Below are 26,638 nucleotides of genomic sequence, written 5' to 3' on the forward strand. Positions count from 1 at the left end.
GATCGGTTGGCTCAGTAGCACTGCGCTGATCCACTCTTGGACCTCCTTTGTGCAACCAGAGAGCAGCGGGCTCTCACCCTCCCTCGGGCTCCTTCCACGTAATTGCCCCACTCACTCCCTCGCCTCCCCGCACCCAAGCTCTGAGTGCCCTCCCTCCCCATCCCTCTTTGTGTCACCCTTGGCTGCGGAGCCTCGAGCACCTTATTCACGGCGAGTGACTGACACGTTCCAGGGACTGCCAATCGCGGCGAGCGCGGCCAGCGGGGGGAGGGTGCGTAGTGGCAGACGGCCGCTGGGATTATGAATGGGAGCGGGGGGGCCGGCGAGTGTGGGGTTCAAACCAGGCTTTTCGGCATCCGGCTTTGGCTAGGCATGCAGGACTGCGCGTAATCCTTCAGCCGGGGAGGGAAGGGAGATGCGGCGAGCTTCCAGCTGAGAGTGAGGGTTATTTTGCAAAACTCCCTTGGTCTAGTGCTGGTGGAGTACTGCGGCCGGTCGGCGAGGTAGGTGGGGGAGGAAAATAAGCGGGGTGGGGAATCGGGGAGAGGCCAGACGACTGGGGACCGTGTGCCTTGCTCCTTAGGATTGACAGGTGGCCGCCGCAGCAGTTACAACCTACTACACAGCATCTAGTCCGTGCAATAAGATGCAATTGTTATTCCCCGCGCCGGGCTGAAGAGCGCAGCGCGGCAGACCAAGTGCCGCCGGCGAGCTGTCTCTCCGGCGGAGCGGGGCAGTACAGAGCGGGAGTTTGCGGGGCCAGCTGAGGAGACAGGAGCTCGGGGCCGCGTCGCGGCCGTCCGTGTCGCCCCTGCGGGGTCCTCCACGCCGGCGGGTCCGCGCGCGCTCCGCAGCCGCCCCTGGTTTGTGCGCGCCTTTCCGGGGCTGCCGGCCCCGCTTCCGCGGTGGCTGCGGGCTGTGGATCGCCGGCCGGGCTGCACGCGAGCGGCGCACCAGCGTCTCGCCGGCGTCTCCCCGCTGCCTCTTGTGCCCCGCGCAGGGAAGCGCGGAGGGTTCGCTCGCCTCGCACGGACTAGCTGCGCCGGGCGGAGCCGCCGCCGGACCCCGCGCGTCCAGAGCGCGGCGGCCGCGGCAGTGCAGCGGCAGCGCGTCGAACAGGACGAGGGCGGCTTCCGCGAGGGTAGCCTGAGGTAAGGGCTGTCCCGTGGGCTGAGGGTTTGTTTCCCCCCGTCTCTTACTCGGTCACACAGCGAAGCCGAAATGGAGAGTGTGGGTGCTGCGGCGCTGGTAGGGAGCGCGGGGGGAATATGGGGCCGCGCCAGGATGGTCGCCTTGACCGCAACGTTCCTACCCCTTGTGGTAAATCCGCCAGCCGGCCCTTACTCTTCGCTCGCTCCTCCTCAGCCTCTGCCTTCGGCCCTGAACTCTTTGGAAAGTCCCTGGGAAGGAGAGAGCCAAGGGTGGATGGAGAAAGGCAGAAGAATTCGCCCGGGAGTGGGCGAAGGGTTGGCGCGCTGTGCCGGGTGATTGACAGCGGGCACGTGAGGGAGCCTGAAGTACCCGAGAGTTTGCAGGGCTGCGGCCCCAGGATGGTCCTGCCTGCCCGGGGTTTGGGGCACAAGTGGGTGCACCCAGGCCACGGCTTAACGAAGGCTCCGCTAGGAACTTTTGGGAAGCGTTGTCTCATGTTTGGGGAGGGGTGCTGGGGTGTGTTTAGGGCCTGGCGCTTTCTAAGCTACGAGTGTGTGTTAGTGTGTGTGTGTGTGTGTGTGTGTGTGTGTGTGTGAGTGTGTGTGTGTGTAGTGTTTTTTCCCGCTTCCTTCCTGCCTTCCCTCCTCTTCCATCTTCCTCTTTTGCTTCCTTCCTTCCCTTTTTCACAGACCACCCCCCTTCCAAGTGCTGTATTTCAAAATATTCTGAACCTACTGTAGTCAATGGCTTTTAAAGCAAGTATGAAGAAGAGAGCACAGAGGAATAGCTCTTAAATAGTGTGGTTCATTTTAAAGACAAATATATGTGTATACACATGCCTGGGATAAATTTAAAGAAATATTTTGAGGCTCCTGCCTAAAATTATGTTACATTTACATTATGTTTACATCACATGTATATGATATTACTAAACAGAAATGATAAATGTGTGCATTTTGTCTCTTCGATCTGTATGAGATACAACTGTTATTTGAATCACATCCATCTTTTAAATTCAGAGGTTTCTGGCTACTTGAAAGCCCTGGGCTACAGTGTAAGAATAAAAGGCACATTAAATTTAAAAAAAAGTACAGATGCTGGTTTCTTTTTAGTGGACCACCCACGTTCCCCATCTTCCTTTTACTAAAAGCTGGTTGTTATGCCAATAATTTTCATAAAAGCAAAAATAATCTGGGGACTTTTACCTAGTGTTTTTACCTAAGCCTGAGGTGTAGGGAGGGGTCTGGAAGTTATCTTTGCATGAATTCGACATGAAGGTGGATAAGGTAAATGATTTCACTTCAGGTGAAAGGAAATTCAGCTGCACTTCCCTCTGAGGGTACCTCATTTACATTACAATGTGCCAAGAGAAATCCCCTTAATGTCAACATGTGTCTTCAGCATAACAATGGTCTATTCAACTCTTCAAACCTGTACTTGTAGGACTTGGCTAGTAACATATTTGCTGGCTGTTTGTGTTCTTTTTCAACAACAGAATCCCAATTACAAAAAATGAGTAAAGTTGTTGAGTAGACTGGAATGGTTGAGAGGGCATGATTGTTACATTGAGGCCATCTGTCTGTATATCTATCATCTCTCTGTATTTCTTATAACAGTTGTGAGGTAATCAATTTTGCAATACGTCTACTTGTATTTTTTTTCTCAGTCGATCTGCTTTTTAGTTTATTTCTGACTTGACATATTTTGCAAAGATAAATTATATTGAATTTCTCTAGAGGGTACCCACTTAAGCATGCTTGTTTCTTTTGGATAGAACTGGTTTTGATATGAGGAATGAGATATCAATCATATATGGTTTTCTGATCTTGGAGTCTTTTGCCTGTCTAGAGACAGGTATTTAATAATAGTACTGTGCCCGAGTAAGGATTTGTGTTTGATAAAAATATTAGACACAGAAATGGTATTTTCATGTTGTTTACAAACTGAAGCTTTAAAATTGTGAAGGAATAAAGAGTCCCAGGTTAATCTCTTAATCTCTTATTTGGCTTACTTTGATTAGGGAGCAAGAGGTACATGCTGTAGTCTTGAGTTAGAAGGATTTGGGGGTTAGCAATTTGGAATTATCTTTTATTATTATGGCATAAAACGTCATTGCTCTTTCCAAGACAATTTGAGCAGCAGGCTTCAGAGAAAGTGTTGGGGATGTTGATCACGGGACAAATGGGTTCCTTTGAGTGCTGTTGTTTTGCAGTCACCTTGTGGTAATATGGCAGACACTGTGATGTGCCAAACCCTCCTTCAAGGAGAGCTTGTTGCCCCAGCTTGTGGGAGTGCTATCAGCAGGCGGTCTTTGAGGGCCAGTCCCTTTGAGGATTGCCTGAACTGTAGAAAGCCCCTTTGTCCAAGGTCACACCACTTTCCAGGGTAACTCACATCCAATGGCTGATCCATGTTAGAGTATAAAGGCTCGGCCATCTCAGTCCAGCTCCAGGTAACTCTGAAGGACCATTCTGGCTCTGGAAAGCCCCATGGGGCTTGTGTTGCAGCACCAAGTCTCCCTTTGCCCATTTCTGCTTCCTTCCCCATTCTCAGATGTTGATAGCAAGGCAGTGCTTAATAAAATTGCATGCTCAACTTCATCTTGGAGTCGGCTGCCCTGGGGAAGCCATCCTATAGCAACACCTCCTTCATGCACATTAGTTTTGCCTGTTTTAATCTTTTAAAATATAGTGTCACTTCTCACTGGAGGACATTTCTATGTCCTTGATCCTCTTCTGTCCCTCCTTGTTATAGCATTCTTTCCTTTTAGTGGACTTATACTTCTTTTACTCTCTTTTCGGTCTATTGATTTAAATATTGTATATGTTTCTATACTTTGAGTAATAGGTATTTTTATGTTTTCAACATTCATGTTTTGTCTTAACAGATGATATTAATCAAAATATCTACTCTCCTCTCGAATACTAAAAGGCTCTACAATGTTATAATTCTGATCATACTTCATGTTTCATAATATTGTATAGTGATATAGTTCTACTACATTTTTTACAGCCATTATGTCATTTTTTATATATTTAGTTTTTCCTTTTTTTTGATTGTTTTCATAGTCAATGCTCATTTAAATTCACCCATGTTTTCTATGTTCGCTATTGCTTCTTGCATCCCTCTCTTTCCTTCTAGATTAAAATTCCTCTTTATTAGAAGTATGTAGCTATTTGGTAAGCGTATACAGATAAAACTCTGAATCTTTTTACTGTTGTTGTTTGTTTGAAACTGTATTTCATCCTAACACTTGAATAACAGACTATCTGAGAGCAGGATTCTAACTTGACAATTATTTATCTCATCATTTTGAAGATATTGTCTCTCTTGTTGATGATGAGTAGTTCCTTCATTGCTTTTAAGATTACTCTGTAAATTAGAAGTTTGGGATTAACAGAGACACACTACTATATAGAAAACAGGTAAACAAGCCCCTACTGTATAGCACAGGGAACTATATTTAATATCTTGTAATAACCTATCATGGGAAAGAATCTGAAAAACTATATATATATATATATATATATATATATATATATACATACACATATATATATATATATAAAACTGAATCACTTTGCTGTGCACTTGAGACTAACACAGCATTGTAAATCAACTATACTTCAATTTACAAAAAAGAGATTACTCTGTCTTTGGTGTTCTGCAGTTTTACTGAGGTATGCCCAGGTGTGGGTTTATTTTTATGTTTTCTTCATGGGATTTCTTATGCTTCTTTAATCAGATGACTCTTCTGTTTCTTGAATTATTAAAAATTCATAGCATATCTCATCATACATTATGTTGCCTTCATTGTCTCTTTTTTTTTTTTGCGGTACATGGGCCTATCACTGCTGTGGACTCTCCCGTTGCGGAGCACAGGCTCCGGACGCGCAGGCTCAGCAGCCAGGCTCACGGGCCCAGCTGCTCCGTGGCATGTGGGATCTTCCCGGACCGGGGCACGAAACCATGTCCCCTGCATCGGCAGGCGGACTCTCAACCACTGCGCCACCAGGGAAGCCCCATTGTCTCTATTTTTCCCACTGGAATTCTTAGATATATGTTGGACCTTCCTGTTTTATGTCTCGTGTCTGTTACCTCTGTGTTATTTTCTATTAAGAAATATTTCAAAAAGGCATTTGGTTAATTATTCAGGACTATTTTCCAGCTAACTAATTCTTCATTGATATCTATTGCTTAAATTTCCATTGAGCTATGAATTATTTTTTTATTTCTAGGAGTGCTATTTGATGCCTTTTCATATCTTCCTGTTTTTTCCCTGAGTTTTTCTATCCTTTTATTTTGGATTCTATTCATATTTTCTCTTTAATAATTATACATGTACTTATTTTATAATAAGTATCAGATTGTTTTCTTACTTGAATTCTTCTGGGAGTTACTCGTCCCAGTGGTTGGGTCTACTGGTTCTTCCAGAACTATATATCCGCTTAAAGGAGGATCCTTTCCTCATGTGGTTTATTATTGGGATTATGGATTCATCTTCAGCTGGGTTTCTGCTTTTGGTTTTTCCCTGTGATAGCCATATTCTTCCTAGTTTTTGGAAGTTTCCCTGTAGAGTGATATTGTGTTTGCTTCTGTAGATTAACCTAGGGATTTTGCTGGTCTAGGATCTATCAGATTTAAAAAATTATTAAGGTATAATTGACATGTAATATAATTGACATTTTATTAGTTTCAGGTGTACAGCATAACGATCTGCTATTTGTATGTATTGTGAAATGATCACCACGTTAAGTCTAGATCATCCGTAGAATTGGCTTTTTCATTAATTTCTTGGCTTGAGATTCCTATACCATGCAGGTGATGTAAATTCAAACTGTGTGGGGGGAGGTTGTTTAGGGATTTAATTCAAAGAATCCTTTTTTTTTTTCTTCTATCCAGAGCCCCAGGAAGAGACAAACCTTCTTGCTGCTTCCAGGCCAAACTTCTAATCCTTCTTAAACTAAATGGTCAATTCTTTCAGGGTTCTTAGGCAGAGGTCTCAGCTCCTTCTTTTCATGGGTCCCAAACTAAGTTTCCTGCCCCTAAACACATGTGAAATCTCCAGCTTCTTGGCATTTGTGCCTGCATCTAAGTTGTATATAATTTTGGGTTGCTGTATTACCGATTTCTGTGCCTGCTATTACCATATCTGTTTCCTTTCTGTTCTGACAGCTACAGATTACCTTTCTTTTTCTTTTCTTCAGGCTTAACACTTTAACCCATTTCAATTTTTCTGGTCTTTTAAAAATCTAAGTATATATGTGTTTGTAGCGGAAGGGAATTTGGTTCACATGAGCTCAGTCTGCCTTGCTGGTGGCATAAGACGTCTTTCTGTGACTATATAACACTCTGAGAATCAACTCTTTTCAGTTATTTTCTTTTTTTTATACTATCCTCACATTATTTTTAAAAGCTTAATTTATGCTAGTCCCCTTGTCTATTTTTTCTTTTTGTGACATTAATATTTATGTTGAGTCCAGGTCAGTTGACTTACAGAGTGTCTCTAAGTATGGATTTGTCTAATGGCTTACTCACTTGGTTAGGTTCAGGTTAAATATTTTCAGCAAGAATACTCCTAAATTGGTGATATGTACTTCCTATTGTATCACAACAGGAGAGTCTGTTTGTCCCATTACTGGTGACTAAGTCAGAGCACTTGAAAGATGGTCGCTACCAAATTGATCCTTTTATTTTCCTTTGAGGTTAATATAGACTCTGTACAGTGATACTTTGAGACTATGTGAAAGACCAGCTTCCCCACAACTTTCACCCAGTATTCTTTCTAATTAAATTTTTTATTTTGAGACAATTGTAGATTTACATGCAGTTGTGAGAAATAGTACAGACAGATCCTGTGTACCCCTCATTCAGTGTTCCCGAAGAGTAACATCTTGGAAAAGTATAACACAATATCACAACCAGGAGACTGACACGATATAGTCTGCAGCTCTTATTCGGATTTACCAGTTTTACACTTATTTGTGTAAGTGTTTAGTTCTATGCAATTTTATCTCATATGTAGGTTCCTGTATTCACCACCACAGTCAAGATAACAGAAAGCTCCATCACCACAAGGAGCCCTGGTGCTGCCCTTTTTATAACTATGCCCACCTCCCTCGCACTCCCTGTCCCATTCCTAACCTCTGACAACCACTAATCTGCTCTTTATCACTATAAATTTTTCACTTCCAAAGTGTTATATAAATGGAATCATAGGTTATATAATCTTTGAGGTTGTTTTTGTCCTCCACTCACCATAATTCCCCAGAGAATCATCCAAGATGTCATATGTGTCAATAGTTTGTTCATTTCTATTGCTGAGTACGGTCCCATTGTATGGGTGTACCCCAGCTTGTTTAGGCATTGAAGGACATTTGGGTTGTTTCCAGTTTTTGGCTATTATGATTAAAGCTGGTATGCACACGTGTGTACAGGTGTTTGTGTGGATATAAGTTTTCACTTCTCTGGGATAAATGCCCATGGGTGTGATTGTTGGGTCCTATGATAATTGCATGTTTAGTTTTATAAGAAACTGCCAAACCATTTTCCAGGGGGGGCTGTATCTTTACATTCCGACCAGCAATGTATGAGCGATCCAATTTCTCTGCATTATGTTAGCGTTTAAGTCTGCCATTTTATTATGTTTTCTCTTTGTTTCCTCTGTTTCTTGTTCCTTTATTTCTCTTTTCTTCTCTTCCTGTGAGTTATTTGAACATTTTATAGGATTCCATTTTGATTTATTTATAGTGTTTTTGAGTGTATCTCTTTGTACAGTTTTCTCAGTGGTTGCTCTGGCTATTACTATACGTATTTAGGTCTCTTCTCTTGGTTCTATTTAAATGCTGTTGTTCTGAGTGTAAGACAGTGTTATGTTTTTCATTTCACTCATTGAATATTATTTAAACAACTCATATTGGGAAAGAATTTGTGGTTGACAGTTCTTTTCTCTCAGCACTTGAAAAATGTGCCACTTCCTTTAGGCCCCTGTGGTTTCTGACGAGAAAATTGTTGTCATTTGAATTGATGCTCTGCTAAAGGCAATGTGCCATTTCTCTCGGGCTAGTTTAAGATACTTTCATTGTCTTTAGTTTTTTAGAAGCTTAGTGATGTTGTGTATTGGTATAGATTTCTTTGGGTTTATTCTGTTTGAGATTTGATCAGCTTCTTAAATCTATAGGTTTGTGTCTTGCACCAAATTTTTCCTAGCATTATTTCATTATTTCTTCAAATACTCTTCAGCTTTACTGTCTTTCTCATGTCATTCTGGGAAGTGATGATATGAATACTGGATCTTTTGTTACTGTCCCACAGGACCCTGAGGCTCTGTTCTTCTTGTTCTTCTTCTCCTTTTCCTTCTCCTCCTCCTTCTTTTTTTTTTTTTTGTCTAGTTTCTCTCTGTTGTTCAGATTGGATAAATTCTATTGATCTATTCTGAAGTTCACTGGTTCTATCCTCTGTCATCTCCACTATTGAACCCATCCAGTGAGTGTTTTATTTTGGTTATCGTATTTTTTAGTTCTATAATTGCCATTTGGCAATTAGAACTTATTAGAACATATGCATCTTCGTGGAAATTTTCCATTCTTTTTTTTTTCTTCAGAGAATTTGAATTTGCTTGTTGAAGCACTTTTATAATGGCTGCTCTAAAATTCTTACTAAATAATTCCAAATTCTAACATCTGATTCACTTCAGTGTTGGTTTTAGTTGATTGTCTTTTCTCATTCCAGTTGTGATCATGTCTTGGGTATTTTGGCTACCATGTTAAAAGGGTCTGGGTCCTACTGAAATCTTATACTTTAGCAGACAGTCACCCTGTGTAGGTTTAGTACACATGTCCAGGATTACTTTGTGGGCTGTGGTTCCAATGACAATTTATTTTGCAGAAGCTTTATGGTGCTGCTTCGGTCTGCCTGGCTTGACTGGTGCTTCTGGAGCTCCCACTGAACCCTGCTGATGCCCCTGAAGGGGGCAGAAGGGGCCTGCCAAGGCCAGTCCCCCTGATGCCTGTAGGTGAGGGAAGGGATTTTTCAGCCTGCAGGAATAAGGAGCACTCCCGGGCCTGGAGCTTGTTATGGCAGGAATCCCCCTGCCAGTGCTGAGAGGCCATCTGGTGTTGTTGGCTGGATCGCAGTTAGACACAAGGGAGGAATGTAAGCTCACCTGTATCACCTACTGCTAGATTCGGGGGGTTGGGAGACCCTGGACCTGCATAACCTGCTATTGGGTAGGGGGTCATAAGGTACCTTCTGCTCTGTTGTTCCTCTAGTCCAAGGCCAGTAACCAGTCCACCTCCTTTTCACTGTTCTGAGTCCTCCTTTGGTTGTCTCTTTCCTTATTTTCAAGGTTTAGCGTTATATTAAGTGGGGAGGAGGAAAGTATATGCCATCTTGTCTGCACTGGAGGTATATGCTTTTTAAAAAACTCTTAACTCCTCAGCCACGTTATCTGTTAATATAGTAGAAAACACTAGTTTGACTTGTGTTCTCCTGTAATTTGCATTTGTTTTAGAGACACAGTATAACCTCAGTTTAAAAAATCAGTACATATCTTATTTACTTTAATAAATATTACTATAATTGAATAATTTAATGTTAAGTCACATCTTGCCAGTGGAATATAAGACAAAAAAATCTATGTATACTGTATTTTCTGTATTGAATATTTTTCTCTAAGTTGCCTTAAAGCATTTGAAAAATATTAATATATTTTATGTGTTGCCATCTCTGGGAATTGCTAAAAGAAGTCCTATATCAGATGGACTTTAAACAGTAGAGAAAATAAATGACATTATTTGCACAAGCAACATACTGATATTTCGTGTAGATTAAGGAAAAGATAACAGGATTCTGTTTTTGGCTATCCTGGTTTATACCACAGTGCTGACTCATAGAATTACAGCCTTTCTAAACTGAAAGCAAACTTAGAGATCGCCTATTTCAATCTATTGTTTTATAGTTAAGAACATTGATACCTTGAAAGGCCATAGGGAGCTTAATTTCCTTTCATTCAATAATGGCAGGGCTTGTTTATTATAAGTTCTTAGCATTTCTTAATTTTATGTTTTCTTTAAGAAATCAGAATCACTTTCTTTTGAGAAGACTTAAAATTTTATATTGAGGCATGGGTTTTCAGTACCCTTTTCTAAAGAGAAAATAATACTTTAATAAGTTGGGATGGCATGATGGTACTCTTTAAAAAATAAGTATGTTTGAAAATCTGATGAACATATGGACCAATTATCCTGCAAAATTAACATAAACTCAAAAGTTTGCATATAATCTTGGAGATTTATGAACTCCTGAGGAAGAGTCCTAGATTCTGTTTTTGTATTGTTTGTACCATGTGATGATATCTGTGGATGGTCTTTGCTGGGAAAGTGACTTAAATGTCTCATTTTATAGACAGACTTACCTTTAAAGGCTTGTGGGTTGTGGCACCATGCACTGGTGTGCTGAGGAATTTGTTTTCCTGCAGGTTCTAGAGAGCCAGTAGGTGAGAAGGATATAGCAAGACCAGCAGATGTTAAAACAGACTGTGGGAAATAAAAACAGGCAGCTCAGCCTACAATACTTGCTCCCTCCTCCTCCATACACACACATACACAGATCTCTAGATTCCTTGGAAAGATTCTTCCTCTGCTCCTGTCTCCTTTCACTCTCTCACTATAGAGAGAAACATTGCCCTTGGAGGCTATTCTCCCTTCCTCTAGTAAGGCTGCTCTGGTGGTCATTTTAACCTAATTTCACCCATATCAAATGTTATAGGTTGAAAGAAGAAAGCATAGAGTGGCATTTGATGTATTGACTGACTGGGGACTTTTTGAGAGTAAGAAGAAAATGACATCCATGGTTTTTCTATATTATGGATCATAATAATTTAAGAACACAGAATGATACATGTCTCTAAATTCAGAGATCAGGAAGTATTTATTAGAGTAGTTGAAATTACTTTTAGGAAGCTACCTATATATCCTTAAAGGAAGCTACTCTGTACTTCTCTGTAACTAAGACCCTGGAATGACTTGAAGTGCCATGATGTATACTGTGGTGAAAAACTCAATGCAGAAAAATGAGGCGGTTGTAGGGAAACAAATAATAGAATGACAGGTTTTTCTTCCTAGTGATTTTACATCTTTTAAAAGAGTGAAAGGGGGTTTGTTTTTAGGGTTGCTCTTTAATAACTGCATAAGTGAGGACTTGGAATAAGAAGCCCTGAGTTTCTGTTCTGCTTTGCAACTAAGTGGGTAAATGACATCCCCTGGGTAAGTCTCAGGGTATAATTAAGACTTTGAATTACGATAATTTCTAAGATTCTTTCTAGCATTACGATTTGGTGAAACTTTAGATTAAAAGATATTATTTGACACAAAATTAGTGGAATTTTTGGATAAGCCTGTGTAATTAAGCATAGTCAATATCCGTAGTTTCCCACACCCACCGTTGAACGAGGGCTGACCTACTACGTGGATGTGGAGTCTGTGGATACTGAAGTGCCACTGTACTATGCCATTATATATAAAGGACATGATCATTCACATATTTTGGTATCTGTGGGGGTCCTGAAGCCAATTTCCCCACCCTCTTCCATCCCCGCAAACTGAGGGACCACTGTATTATTCATAAGAAAGCACTCCAGGGAATCAAATTTTTAATTTGAAGTTATTATAATATAATACCTTGATTTGGTCCGAAATTTACAATAATTAGAGAGGTCATGGTTGGATGAGGACTACCCAACTGTATGGATACAACACAACACAATGTGGGGAACAACACTTTAATGCTGATGGTGATAATTACAATAGTGAGGATGCTAATGAGGATGGCTCTAGATTTAATTGGTCTGGAGGTGTAGCGATATTGTGGATCGCTCCTTTAGCATCCATTCACCCTCTTTCTCTTTCATCTTGCTCTGCTATACAAGATGGAAAGGAAATTATTCAACTTCCCAGTCTCCCTCGAAGCTCGGATTGGCCCACATTACAAAGATTAGATGGAGATTTCTGGGGACCACGTACATCTTTGAAAAGGCAAAATTTCTCAAGGAGAAGGCCCTTGCCCTTGACCCTTATCACGTTTTTGCTTTGAGGTGAGCAGCTATCTTGCAAGCATAAGGAATAAAACCACAAACTTAGGATGATAAAACTCGGATTTTTGATGACATCTTAAAGTGGATATATCAGCTCTGCACTGCCTACCTCCAGTCTATTATTCCAAGAGAAAAAAATTAAAACTCCTGACTATTTTTTCCACTATTTATTAGGTACTCTGTTACTCCCAGCCAAATACATTCCCAACTGAATACGTGAAGTGATTGTTATGACTTTGCATTTTACATTTTTGAAGGATAAAATTAGTGTTTACAGATCTTTGTAATTAAAGATCTTGGACTGTGAAATTTAGGCTAGCTGGTATAAATATTATCATTATGAGGAATCTTGGGTGTGAAAATTTTGGATAATTTGTAAAATTTTTATTTTATTGTTCATAGCATGAAGAATAGCATAAGACTCCAAAAGTGTCTATTTTGTATTGCTCAGAGAATATTTCAGATTTTATTCAATGGGTGGAATTTATGTGAGGAAAACTATTTCTGTGAGTCACACCTCCTACTTATCTATAATCTTCAGTAAGATGGAGATACAGCTGGAGAATACCAATGAGTCTTGAAAAAAATGTTTTCCTCATTTGGTTTATAGGCAAAAATGTATAGCAGAGTTGGTTACCCTCTTTGCTGTTTAGTCTAGGTTTGTTTCCTTCTGACTTCACACTTTCACATGAATGAGAAATACTTTAAAGCCGGACTTTAAAGGTTAAAGAAGGATGGCCATTCACAGTAAGTGAATATAAAAGATGGAAAATAATTTATTGTGTGACAGAGTATATGCCCACTTTTCATTTGGATTTGCCTTTCCTAAGTGTAGGGGATTAATTTTTGCATTAAGCCATTTGATGAGAGGAAAGAAGAATTCAATTGGGATATATTTGTTATTTTATCAGGATTGTATTCATTTGAGAGTAAAATTTGACATGTAATAGTAACAAGGAAGGAGTTTATTTATTTTCAAAATTTTTAATTTTTAAATTTTATATTGGCATATAGTTGATTAACAATGTTGTGTTAGTTTCAGGTGTACAGCAAAGTGATTTAGTTATACATATTCATATTTCTATTCTTTTTCTGATTCTTTTCCCGTACAGGTTATTACAGAGTATTGAGTATATAGTTCCCTGTGCTATACAGTAGGTCCTTGTTGATTATCTATTTTACATATACTAGTGTGCATGTGCCAGTCCCAGCCTCCCAATTCATCCCTCCCCTTCATCTTTTCCCCTTGGCAATCACAAGTAAGGAGTTTATTATTGTTTTACATGCCATGAGATATCTGGAGGGAGAGAGTACAAGGCAGGAGCAACTGCACCATCCTTGAGGTAATCAAGAATTCAGGCTCCTTCTTGCTTTTGGCCCTACCACCGTTAGTGTATGGCTTTCCCTCTCTTGGTGGAAAGACAGTTAGTGAGCCTCCAAGCATGGCTTCTGTACTACAGGCAGGAAGAAGCGGCTGGACAAAAGGCGAGGCACACATCAGCTGATAGTCCTTTTAATAAGGAAAATGATAGCTCCCAGGAAGATGCATCTGGTAGACTTCCACTAATATCTTATCGACCAGAGCTATGCCAGTGCCCATCCTTAATGGCAGGGAGGTCTGAGAAATAGAAGGTTTAAAAAAAATTTTTTTTTTAATCTGGGGAAATCAGTACTTCCCCAAATGCCAGGATTCCATTATTATTAAGAAAGAAGGGGAGATTGGATATTGGGTAAGCAACCATCATTGTCATTGCATATGAAGAATATTTTTCAGCTTTAAAAACATTTGTTGTGTTGTATCAGTAATGTATAATCTGGAGATTTCTTAAAATATGACAGTTTTAAAATAGTTATTATTACTTGTCTTAAAGTCCTAGACGTTATAGTCCTTTAAAGTTTTGTATAAGTTGTCACTTTGTGTCAAGATAGCTGGCTGACGTATAAAACTCAAAGTATATATTAATAGAAATTAGTATTAAGCTAATGGTGGGTGGAAAAGGTCATAATTTCCTTCTGCAAAGACATCTGTAAGTGTGAAATTCTGACAAATCAGACAATGACAATATTATATACTATTCATTCGTGAACTACTGTGCTTTATTTTTTGTGTAAATTTGCATTTAGTTATTTTGGGCTATTTTGTTGTTCTAAAAATTTTAATGACATATATGAATAATATCCAAGAACAGATATTTATCTTAAAAAGAATAAAATTGGCTGAATTCCAGTATTTCTACTTTGCTACTCTCATTCAGGGTATTGACAGAAATATTCTGTAACTGAGGGTTTATTCTCTAATTGATGTAGGCACTCTACTTAGAAGCTGTTTATCCACATCAAGGATAATAGATCTTTTCTGGTTAAGTTTTTTTCCATTAAAACAGGGTGAGGCAACTGCTCTCACTACACTTCAGAGGGAGAGTACAAAGATAAATGAGATAATGGATGTGAAGTGCATTTTTCTTCCTCTAAAAGAAGGTGTTATATAAATTCTATTAATAGTATCAGTACTGTGTAAATAAGATAATGGGTGAGCACTTCCGAAAGTGAGTATCATAACCAGGAATTTTGAGTGCCGTCTTTAGTGTCTGTTTTTTTCAATGAAGAGCAATATAGCAACACACTCTTACATTCTTGCATTGAAATATCAAAGGTAAACATCATTGTGAGGGGAAGAGAATATAAAGAAAGAGTTTCAAAGAGAGGGGTTTATTGAATAATGCAATATAGTAATAAGTTTTGTCCAGATATAAAAGGTCTTTGGTTCTCTTAAATGGTTGAAGAAATGGGGAAACTGTGATTAAAATGTGAATGTTGGTTACAACCTAGAATGCAACTTTCAATGGCTCTCTCTTGAAAACAATGAGGTTCTGCCTGACTCATAAAAATCTTCAAAAAAAGGTTTTTGTAATATCTTCAGTAAAGGTTTTTGTCATCTCCTTGGCCACAAGATTTTTTCCTTGAAAGAAAATTTGAGAAAGGCAGTTTTTTCCTTATTTCCAACTTAACTGCCATGCTTTTTATGTGCTGATCCGCAGTAAAGATGAATTGAATTGTATGGTGATAAGAACCCTTGACTTTGAGCCAGGGAGTAAGGTTCCTGTCTCAGGTTTGCTACTGATTTATCTTTGTAACTGGGAAAGATTTTCAATTGCTCTTTGTGAAGAAACACCTTCAGGACATATCCTTCTCCTCTTCTGCCATTCTAGACTTAAGTTGCTAAAGTTGACCAATTGAGGTCACAGGAGAAAGTCATATTTCTGTGGGAAGAATGCTGGGCCTCTTTCATGTCAGTCTTTTGGGATGTGTGTTCAGTCGTGAAACTGGCCTGTGAAAGCTGGTCTGGAAATGGGTATGAGGAAGGAAGCTTTGCTTTTTTCTGTGTCTTATTCATTTGGGTGATTTGTGGAAGGTAAGTGTTTCATTTTGGGCTCATTGGTGGTATATACTAAACAGACAGTAGCTAAAATGGAACAAAGTTTGCAGGTTAAGGAAAGCATGTCCTACTTTGTAAAGATTATCCAGATTATTTTTTATCTATCTATCATCTATCTATCTATCTATCTATCTATCTATCTATCTATCTTCCAAATCTGTAGAAAGTCTTGTTTAATTGTCTTATCTGTTTTATGAAAATTAAGAGGAATATCCAATCCGGCAATAGCTATAGGTGGGAAGAGTGCCCCCAGCCCAAACCAGTGTGGTAATAGCAGAGGAGATTATGGTGGAAATTGAGGAGATGTGGCTGCCAAACACTCGAGGTCTAGCTCCATTTTTCAAATGAAGGCTCTTCTGCTGCTGCACTTTAAAAGCTTTACTTTTGTGGAAGACGGTAGCAGATTCCCAGAAGAGTTGCAGTTTTCTTATCTAGAAGATGAAAGGATTAGGCCTGGTTAGTTTCACAGCCATTTTTATTTCCCCCCTCTGACTCCCTTGTTTTGAAATATTTTATCTATCAAATTATTTCCATAATTATATCTTTTAAAAGTAATCAGCAGCATATAAAGCTGCCAATTAGAGCTTCCAATTAACATGAGAAAAGTAGTGTTACCTTTTGGAGAAGTTATAATTCAGCCTAAAGCAAACAAATTTGGTATTTTTGTTCAATCAAGAATGTAATACATGTTGGCACATTTATCAAATTGCAGGTTTACAGTTTGATATGTCATCGAAAGCAGTGGTTCCCATTGCCCTGTTGTACCCTTTTGCATCTCTGATTCTTACTTCCTAGAGGGATTATCTTCAAATAGTTTACTGTTTTTTCATGTTTGCCTCCATTTTGTGAAAACAAGATGCTTATGATGCTATTTCTTGGTTTTTTTAGTTTTCTTCTCTATGTAGTTATTTCCTGCTATGGAAGATGACACACATACGTTCACCTACTTTGCTTCCTCAATTTAATTTTTAAATTGCTCTGACTGTAACTATCACTCACAGCTGAATCCTTTGGCGTATTATGATATGATTACATTTCCTTTCTTATAAATGTTTTTATTGGGTTAGCCGAAAGGTTCGTTCGGGTTTTTCTGTAACATCTTTCAGAAAAACCCAAACGAACCTTTCGGCCAACCCAATATTTTCCCCATATTTTATGACTGTTTTAATTATTTTATTTTGCTCAGTTTTCGAAGTCTCACTATTTTACCATCAAAGTTTCCATCTAAATTGTAAATCTCTTCTTAATATATTTAGTTTAATCAGACAACCTATACATTCGTCTTTTTCTTGGCCACATGCATCCTCAAGCTGTTCATACATTTGCTCATTGTTGTCATTTTGGAATCTTCCTTTTACATCTAAATTAGTTACGGTAATCTTAGGCTGAGGGAACAAGTAGTCCACAAATGGATAATGGTTCAAACACAACAGAAGTACACTTCTCACTCATGTAAAACTACTGAGCTCTTCTAGGTGAATAGGGTGGGGTGCTGCTCTGTTTCCTGCGGTCACTCAGGGACCCTGGTTAGAGGTACTACTATTTTCAGTACATGGATTCCACAGTTGTCATGGTCAACTCCATTCAGTCAGGCGTGGACATAGTCCTGGGAGTGGCTCACACTCCTCTCACTTGGATATCATTGTCTAGAACTCAGTCTTGTGGCCAAGTCTAATTTCAAAGGTGGCTGAGATAATGTCTAACTGTGTGTCCAGAGAAGAGGGAATGGGTTTTGGTGGAGAGCTAATAGTATCTGCAGTGCAATCATTCTGCAGATTTCTTTACCTCTTTCTTATGTTGGATGCCTTGTTTCCTGATTTCCATATCTTTTGCTTTTCCTTAATTTAGTCTCTGGTTTCGATGAATGAAGCATATCCTCCAGTATCTTCCTAAGAAAGGATATGTTGAGGTGAAGTTTTTGAGACGTTTTATATCTGAGAATATTTTTATTCTGTTTTACACCTGGTGGATAGTACTTCTGGTTGTAGGATTCTTGTTGGAGGTCATTTTCCCTCAGCATTTTGATGGAGTATTTCATTGTCTTCTTGCTGCCATTTTTAGCTATAGAGAAGTCTGATGCTATTCTGAATCTTGAACATTTTTTTCCCCAATTTGAAGCTTTTAGCATCATCTTACTATCTTTGGAATTTTGAAATTTCAAGATGATGTGCCTGGGTGTATGTCATTTTTAATTGATTGTGTGGGGGAAGGAATGGGTCTTTTCCTTTTGGACATATGCCTTTCAGTTCCGATATTTTTCTTGCATTACTGATTTGATCAATTGTAAAGTCAACTTCCCCCTGCAATTTAACATCTCAAATCAGGATGCATATTAAATTGATGGTGTCTTATAAAGGCCATCAGCCAGGTGGCAGTCATGACATGGCTGTGTAAAAAAACATTCTGTTGACACTTTCTTGTATGATAAGAAAAGGGCCAGCATCAAAGAATCTTAGGTTCCATGAAATAATGTAAATTCTTTCATTTGGTTTTCTTGGTTCCCTCTTTCTAGAACTTCTATTCCTATATTTCAATTAATCTAATATGCTTTCTGTTGTAAGATACACCATTATTTTATGTATCACTAAGAAAAACATACTTTCAATTAAACTATAGAAATGTTTTGTTATCGCTTAGAATGTTAATTTTATTCTGATTCAAAGAATATGTTTAAACTTAATTAAATATAAAATGTATCATATATTTCTCCTGTGGGTGCATAAAAAAGAACATGCACTAAAATAAATTGGATAAGTTATTCTAAAAACTTATTCATATTCAGAATTCATCTCTTCTGAATCCCTTTTGAATTCCTAGTCATGCATTTCTGTGCCCATTCATGCACTATCACTTTGTGTGCCAGGAATAGCTGGTACTGAAAAGATGCTTAGCAATCATGTAGAGTGAGCTTGCTTTGTGATTCCTTCTACAAGAATGTTGTTAAAAATGCTTGATTCTCCACTCTTCCTTTTGCTTCCTCACAAGCATATGGTTTCTAGATGTTAAAACAGTGTTCCATTATTGTCTCTTGGGTTTTCTTGCAACCAAACTAACACTCATTCTGCAGGTTTTCATAAATGTGCAGGTCATGACAACTAGCTCATTACTGCTGCCTCTCTGAGAACAATTGTAAGATACTACCGATTGTGATATGTATCTGATTTGAGGGCTATAATAATGTGGAAAATGTGCATGATATTTAGATGTTGAACCAGATGGGCGAATCCTCTAGAAATGTCTTATCTTTTAAAATTCAGTTTTCACATCTTACGTGTTGTTATAAATGACATTTTAGTATAGATAGACAGACACTCTCCTACTGTGTGCCTTAATTGTAAGGAAGAAGAACTTGACTTTTCTCAAGATGAAATGGTAAAGATCCTGGGGGTCCTTGACCTCTAAAAGCAGCACATGTGCCAGAAGACGCACCTGAACTTGGAGGTGATCAATACGAAAGAAGTACCACATTTATGGTTCAGGCATCCTTTTACAGGTGCATCAGGGAACCATGCCTAAAAGCAGTGGAAAACATTTTTCCAGCTGTCGCTCTGTATAGATTCACAATCATAGTGTATATGCTATAGTATAACTGGATCTATTCACCCAAAATTCAATGAAAAATATAGATTTCCTGCATCTTTATGAATGGCTGCATAGTATTTTGTTGAATAAATGCATGGTGCTTTATTTAATCCTTTCTTTAATGTTGATCACTAAATTGCTTCCATTGTAATTTTTGCAATTAAACAATGCTTTGATAAACATCCTAATACAAATGTTTGTAGCTTGCTGAGTTAAAGGCTATACACATTTTAAAGGCTTTTTGCCACCAAATTGCCTTTCAGAATAGGTTACACCAATTTACATTTTCACAGCTGTCCATCAACATGATCATTTCCCCAGATCCCAATAATGCTGAGTTTTGTCAGTCTTCTGTTAATGTGAGGAGAAAAAAATGATCTCCTTGCTGTTTTCAGTTTGTTTTCTTTGATTACTAGGGAGCCTGAAGAACTTTCTTATGTGCCATGGTGTCCTGTGAAAGAGTAGGAGGCTGCTTAAGCAGGTGGTTGGAGCAGGGCAGCTGGAGTGGCTTTTGGGTTGTTGTCAGTAGAAGGTATCTGGCAGGGAATGGATAGTTACTGCTTCCGAGACTTGGAAGGTCTGGGGAACTCTGTGGTTTAAACCCTGCAACCTTCACAGGGATCCTTTTCGTTGACTTCCCTAAGTGCTGGATGCCTTCCAGATACCATAGGTTTTGTTACTTTGCCTGTGGTGTCTTTGAGGACATAATTGCAACCTCCAGACTATATTATCCTCACTAATCCCACAGACTGAGTGGCCTTGGGGCAATAAGTAGGGGAGGTGTAAGTGGGGCTTTGAGTCAACAGAGAGTAAAGGGAGGGTCTACCAAGTAGGTGAAGAGCACAAGCGTTTGAAAGCAGACAATATAACGCAGAGTGAGGCAAGTTTAACTCTAGACAATTGTCCACATAGGAAAGGAAGGGAGGATGTGTTTGAAAGGTGAAATGAGGTCACATTGTAAACTTGAGTGTGCCTTGAATGTGAGTCTATGGAGTATGTTATTTATCTTAAGGGCAGAGGGGGACTTAGAAGATTTTTGGAGTCCTAGTATGGTAAGACCTGACAAATGTCATGATTTTGGAAAGTTAATAGCATTAGATCGCATTGGAAATGGATGCAGGCAATACAAAAGGTTGTATTCCTGGTTTCTACATGTATCTTACAGTTGATAAAGGCTAGAACCTTTCCTTTTGTTTTCTTTTTTTTAATTTTATTTTTTGGCCATGATGCATGGCATATGGGATCTTAGTTCCCCGACCAGAGATTGAACCTGTCCCCTGTACAGTGGAAGTGGGGAATCTTTTTTTTTTTTTTTTTTTGCGCTACGTGGGCCTCTCACTGTTGTGGCCTCTCCCGTTGCGGAGCGCAGGCTCTGGACGCGCAGGCTCAGCGGCCATGGCTCACGGGCCCAGCCGCTCCGCGGCACGTGGGATCCTCCTGGACCGGGACACGGTTCGTGCCCCCTGCATCGGCAGGCGGACTCTCAACCACTGTGCCACCAGGGAAGCCCCGGAAGCGGGGAATCTTAACCACTGGACCTAGAACCTTTTCCATGTGGCTGATTTATGTTCAGAATGACATAGAATCACGTGAATGCGTCCAGTGCAGGGTTGTTGTTATTCTCTATTTTCCAGAAAGGAAAGTAGGAAGTAGTTCATTTTTGACAGACAGGTGAGGCATTTAGAATATGTATAGGTTGTAACAGAAAGTAAAATTGTTTTTGAACATGTCATGTGGTAGGTGGGTAGATATTGGGTGTATAAAAAGGCAAAATGAATTCAGAAACTGCATCAGAGAATCATACAGACTTACCATAAGATCATCAACTTTACCAAATGGCAGCTAATGTGTAATTTCAAATGGAAAATGCACTCATTAAGCCATTTAGACTGGCAAAGTTATATGTGTTACATTTTTTATTTCATTTGTATATGGACACATCTTTCATACTTGAAATACTAGAGTAAATGAGATCTAAACATTATCTTCATTTGATTGGGAAATTATCTTAAGCACAATGGTACAGGATATTTAAAAAGGCCTTAACGTTAATAGCTTAGAATTGGATGGTTTATGATTATTTTCTTATTTTCATTGAAATTTAAACTGTGTTTTCTGAAATAGCATTTATTATACTCTTAGATATAGTCTGCCTTGGCAGTCAGTAACTGAATAGGTAATTTCATCTCTGGTATTACTGCCTGACAAACAGTGATTTTCAGAGATGATCGTAAAGCCTCATTAATGATTATTTTTTAGAGGTAGAATGGCAGGTGTCTTCTAATCAATCGTGTGTTGTGCTTAGCTCATTTATGAATAGTTATCGCTGTGGATCTTCTTGGTTCTCATAAAATGCAGTTACATTTGTAGTTGAAGAATTCAGTTTCTGTTCTTCCAGTAAGTGCAGCCAAGGGCTGTGCTCTCTTTGGGCCTAGGTAAGTCACAGTGGCATTCCTAGGCCAGAAGAAGGATGCTGTTGAAAGCTGAAGAGTGGTGTGAAGGAGATGCGGTGTATGTGTAACTTCCCTTTCAAATGCAGAGGGCTTCTCCAAGGTGGACTGTTTGTAAATTATGGAGTATTCCCTGTCCTTCTCAGGCCAGACTTTCTGCTCTAGCAAAGGCAATTTTTATTATTTGTTTCAACCTTGGTACCTTTATAAAAACTTTTTTTTAACCCTTTGGGGAGAAGGTAACTAATATCTATCGAATACTGCCCCCCCCATGTGCCAGGCACCTTACTCAGTGCTTTAAAATGCTAATTCATTTAATTCTTAGTGTAACTTTGCAATAGAGGTATTTTATACACATTTTGAAGATACAAACCATAAGTCTCTACTAGATTAAGTACCTTGCTTAAGTTTATATAGAAATAAATGATTTATTTTTCCTTTCACTAATCCAAAGTACTTTTTCTAGGCCCTGCATAAGACTCAATATATTAAAAATACTTACTGAGAGTTTATTATGTTCCAGGTACATAAATTATCTCATTTAATCATCACCAAAACAAAGAGAAGTAGATACATTTATTTTCATTAGAAAGATGAAGAAACCAAGAGGTTCAAAGTCTGAGTAATTTGTTCAGCATCACACAGACCTGGTATTCAAGCGTAGGTCCATCTGATTCCAAAGCCTATGCTCTTACCTACTACATTGCTGTGTGAAGTCTTTGTCTTTAAAAGTTATGTTTTAAAATTATTATTCCTTTTTCACCATTATTTTAAAATTATTAGTATTATTTTGCTGCTCAAGTACATACAGTGCCATCTTTTTATGTAAATGCAATAAGAGCTAGTATGAAGGTACTACATACCATTAGCACTCTGCTATGTGCTTTTTCTGCATTAGGGTTTCTTAACCTCCCCACTATTGACATTTAGGGCCAGCTGATTCCTTGTTGTTGGGGAGGAGTGGCCTGTCCTGTGCATTGTAAGGTGTTTAGCAGCATCCCTGGCCTCTTGCAATAGCACTCCTACCTTTCTTTCCAGTTGTGACAACTAAAAATGCCTCCAGACATTGCCAAATATCCTTTGGTGGGGAGAAACCAGCTGAGGTTGAGAACCACTGGTCCGTATTTTCCCATCTTATCCTCAGAGGCGCCTGTGAAGCTCACACCCTTATGATCTCAGTTTCACACAGAAGGAATAACTTGCTCAGGGTCACATTGCTGGGCAGGGGCATCTCTAGGACTCAAACTCAAGGCTTACATGTCACATTGGTCTAATTTTCACCTTATTTCATGGATTCTGCCTTCAAACTTAACTTCAGAGTTCTAGAAGGCTTGGGCTGTATCGGATTTTTCGTTTTCTTTTGCCCCAGGGGTGCCTGGAAAAGTACTTAATATCGCAGTGCTTTGACAGCTGTTCATTAAACAAATGGCCCGTTTTATGTGGGTCATATTTAAACAAGAATCTTTTAAACAAAATTTAGCTTAGTGCGGTAATGAAGAACACAGGGTTTGGAATCAGACACGTCACAAATTTAAATCTCATTCCTGCCATCTATTAGTTCTAGGATCCAGGGAAAAGTTTTTGACCTCTTTTAGCTTTGGTTTCCTTGTCTGTTTTGGGACTAATAATTCCTCCTGTAGATATTGTGAGGAATAAATGTCACCTAGCACAGTACATGACATGAGGTTACAAAAAATTTAGTAAATGGTAGCTGCTAGTAACACAAATAATCATAATATTAATGATAAAAAATGTTTTGGATTTTCCCTTTATGAGATCATTACATATACTTAATTTCAATCAAGTTAAAAAAATATTTTCTTTTGTTTATGTGGAACAACTTGAAAGTTGCTTTTTGCATTAACATTAAATAAAAATTACATAAAATAGAAAAGAATTCAGAAGAGAAATGAGGAAAGTAGGGGAGAAACATAGTAAAACCCAAAAACATAACGTCATTACACAGACTAAAATAACGTACTGAATTATTTAGGTTTTGACAAAGAATTAAGTTTAGTTCATTTCATTTCAGTAAAGAATGATTAACCCTCTTGGTGGCTCAAAGGAGAGCCCTCTTTTGACCTCAAGAACAGCTGACTTGACTCATCCCTGATCTCAGCCCACAGCCTTCTGCTGATTTGGCATCTCTTGCTTCCTTCCCCAAGGTCTGACCTTTTACATTTCCTCTGACTCATTTTTGGGTTCTGCTCCTGGCTTTCAGCTTCTGCTCTGAGGATTCCTTTTCTAGATTCCCAGGTCCTCCAGTTAGTTCCTGACTGGATTTAGTTTCTCCACTGGACTCCTTCCTTTGGTGAGGACACTCCAAGCCCCGCCATGCCTGAGCTGCACCAACTGTTCAGAGCTACCATTTCAAACCTTCTGCTGCTCCCCCCGCCGTAAACCAACTTTAACAAGTCCCTTCCGAGTGTAATTGGCCATAACCATTTAGGTTTTAGCTATAGGTTGGTGACATTGAATTCCCCAGACAGTAAAATGCCATGATGCAAATTCATTGTTTTTAGACTCTTGAGGGTTTTTTTGTGCTTGCAATGCCTCTCAATTTTTTTCATCTTTTGGCACACTTTGGAAATATTTTTTAAAATTAACTATTTTTTTAAAACATTAAAAGAAATTTATTTATTTATTTATGGCTGCGTTGGGTCTTCGTTGCTGCACGCGGGCTTCCTCTAGTTGTGGCGAGTGGGGGCTACTCTTCTTTGTGGTGCGAGGGCTTCTCATTGTGGTGGCTTCTCTTGTTGGGGAGCATGGTCTGTAGGTGCGCGGGCTTCAGTAGTTGTGGCACGTGGGCTCAGTAGTTGTGGCTCGTGGGCTTAGTTGCTCCGAGGCATGTGGGATCTTCCCGGACTGGGCTCGAATCCGTGTCCCCTGCATTGGCAGGTGGATTCTTAACCACTGCACCACCAGGGAAGTCCCCGCTTTGGGAATATTAATGTTTGTTGGGAATGCTGAGATACATAGATAAAGCTGTTTTTAGTTCCAGGACCTGCGTAGCTATCATGGGGGCATGACTATTTTAGCCTCCTGTATGAAACTATATGTGTCATACTAGAAAGCTTATTATTGTGATGTTCCCCAGGAAAATGTAAATAATAGCACCGGATGTGGGGTGGGAGAGTGTAAACAGTGATTCTCTAGCCTCTTTATTTTCTATTTAATTGTCAGATGCTTCCTAAAAGGTCCAGGTAGCCCTGGATAAGTTGCCCTAGGGATAGAAAGACTTAAGAATGAGGATAAGGACACCAGTTTCTGTAGGGGGCCGGTGAGGGAAAAGCTAAATCCATGTTCATACATGGTGGGAGATGTTAGAACTGGAAAAGGTTGAGAACAGGGGGAGTGAGGAGGCTCCTGACGCAATCCCAGGGTGAGGTCTTGAGTATTGGCTACCAGACTGGAAAGGAATGAGTCACTTGCTTTATTCATACAGAAAAGACTTGAGTGTATATGATGGGCCATTTACCACCTTGGCGAATGAAGCTGTATTTACACCTTTGACCAATTTTGTCAGACTACCATCATTACTATTTAGATGTGAGGGGTGTGGGGAGAAAGGAGTTAACAATACTATTCAAGTTACTATTTTAAATAATTGGGAGGAAGGTGTTGTGACTCACTTAAAAAAAAGGAGCAAGAAAAAGGTGCAATTTTGGGTGGGGAGATGGCACATTGAGTTTTGAACCTCCTGAGTTGGAGACATTTGTGCAGCGTAAAATAACAGCTGTCTGGAAAGTACTTAGAAAGTGGTTCTGGAACTCTCAAGAAAGAGCCACATCACAGAATCCAGATTTTAGAAGTGAACAATATCGAGATCCATACATTTTTGGTTAGGGGTTGGGAGTGGGGAGTGGTCCATGAAAATGAAAAACTATATGAAAATGTTGTGTACCAGTGTGGTTTTTTGGAGGAGAGGGTCCACCATAGTTTCAAGGAATCACTACCACAGACAGTAAATTAAGACCAGAAGACGAAAGTTGGCAGAAATTAGTATTTTAAAAATAAAAGAGGTGAATTAATCAAAGATAACTTCAGCGTATTTTTTTTCTTTGGCAGTAATGCAAGATTATGAAAAGGAACTGGCTTGAGAAGATATATGATTAGAATATTTGAGTTGGAATAGAACTTTGGAAATTAGTGTGTCCAACAGGCCACAGGGGTTGAGGCAAAGGAAAGCCAGTGAGAGATCTGGAGTACAGATTTATTAGTCTTCAGCGTCACAGTGATGTTGGGAGCCGTAAGTGTATTCGAGCTCTAAGCAAAGGTTTCGAATAAAGATAGAACAGTGCAGAAGGCCAAGTTTTGAGCTCTGGGTAATACCCAGAGTAGAGAGCCAGGTGAACAGAAGGACTGGGGCACTCCGCACACTTGACAGAAAATTCAGTCCTGAATTGACTAAAGCACATTGCTTGCAAAGCCTTGCTTGAGACAGCTGCTGGTTGATAGAAACAGCTCAAGAGACATATCATCATTCTTTTCCTCCAGTTTTCTGGATTGGTAGTCTTTAAATCTTTTTGCTCCTTTATCCTTATAACAAAATCATGTAAAGCACACTATCCCAAACTCCTAATTTAGCTAAATAAAGAGTTTAGGATTAACAGGTACACACTACTGTATATAAAATGGATACGCAACAAGGACCTACTGTATTATCACAGGGAACCATATTCAGTACCTTGTAATAATCTATAATGGAAAAGAGTCTGAAAAAGAAGCAGTATGCTGTACACCTGAAACTAACACATTGTAAATCAGCTATACTTCAATAAAAAGAAAGTCATTTAAAAATTAAGAAGAGTTCATTTTTAAAAAAGCATACTATCATATATGTGTGTGTAATGTAGAGAAAACATGAAAACAAATTTATAATGGTGAAATAAATCGATAAAGAATGAGTTGTAAGGTATATCGCTA

At 39.3% G+C, this 26,638-nt stretch overlaps 1 protein-coding gene across 1 annotated transcript in view; it reads left to right on the top strand.

The window, feature by feature from the left end:
• Positions 1-377: 377 nt before the first annotated feature.
• Positions 378-26,638, top strand: part of PDE4B (phosphodiesterase 4B) — a 593,994-nt gene continuing 567,733 nt past the window's right edge. The window contains exon 1 of the mRNA XM_027113997.1: positions 378-503. The gene's annotated coding sequence lies outside the window, so the exon portion shown is untranslated. The remainder of the gene's footprint in view (positions 504-26,638) is intronic.

This window comes from Aethalodelphis obliquidens, unplaced genomic scaffold, assembly GCF_003676395.1.
Source record: "Aethalodelphis obliquidens isolate GAN/ISIS:26980383/991018 unplaced genomic scaffold, ASM367639v1 scaffold13, whole genome shotgun sequence".
NCBI lineage: Eukaryota > Metazoa > Chordata > Mammalia > Artiodactyla > Delphinidae > Aethalodelphis > Aethalodelphis obliquidens.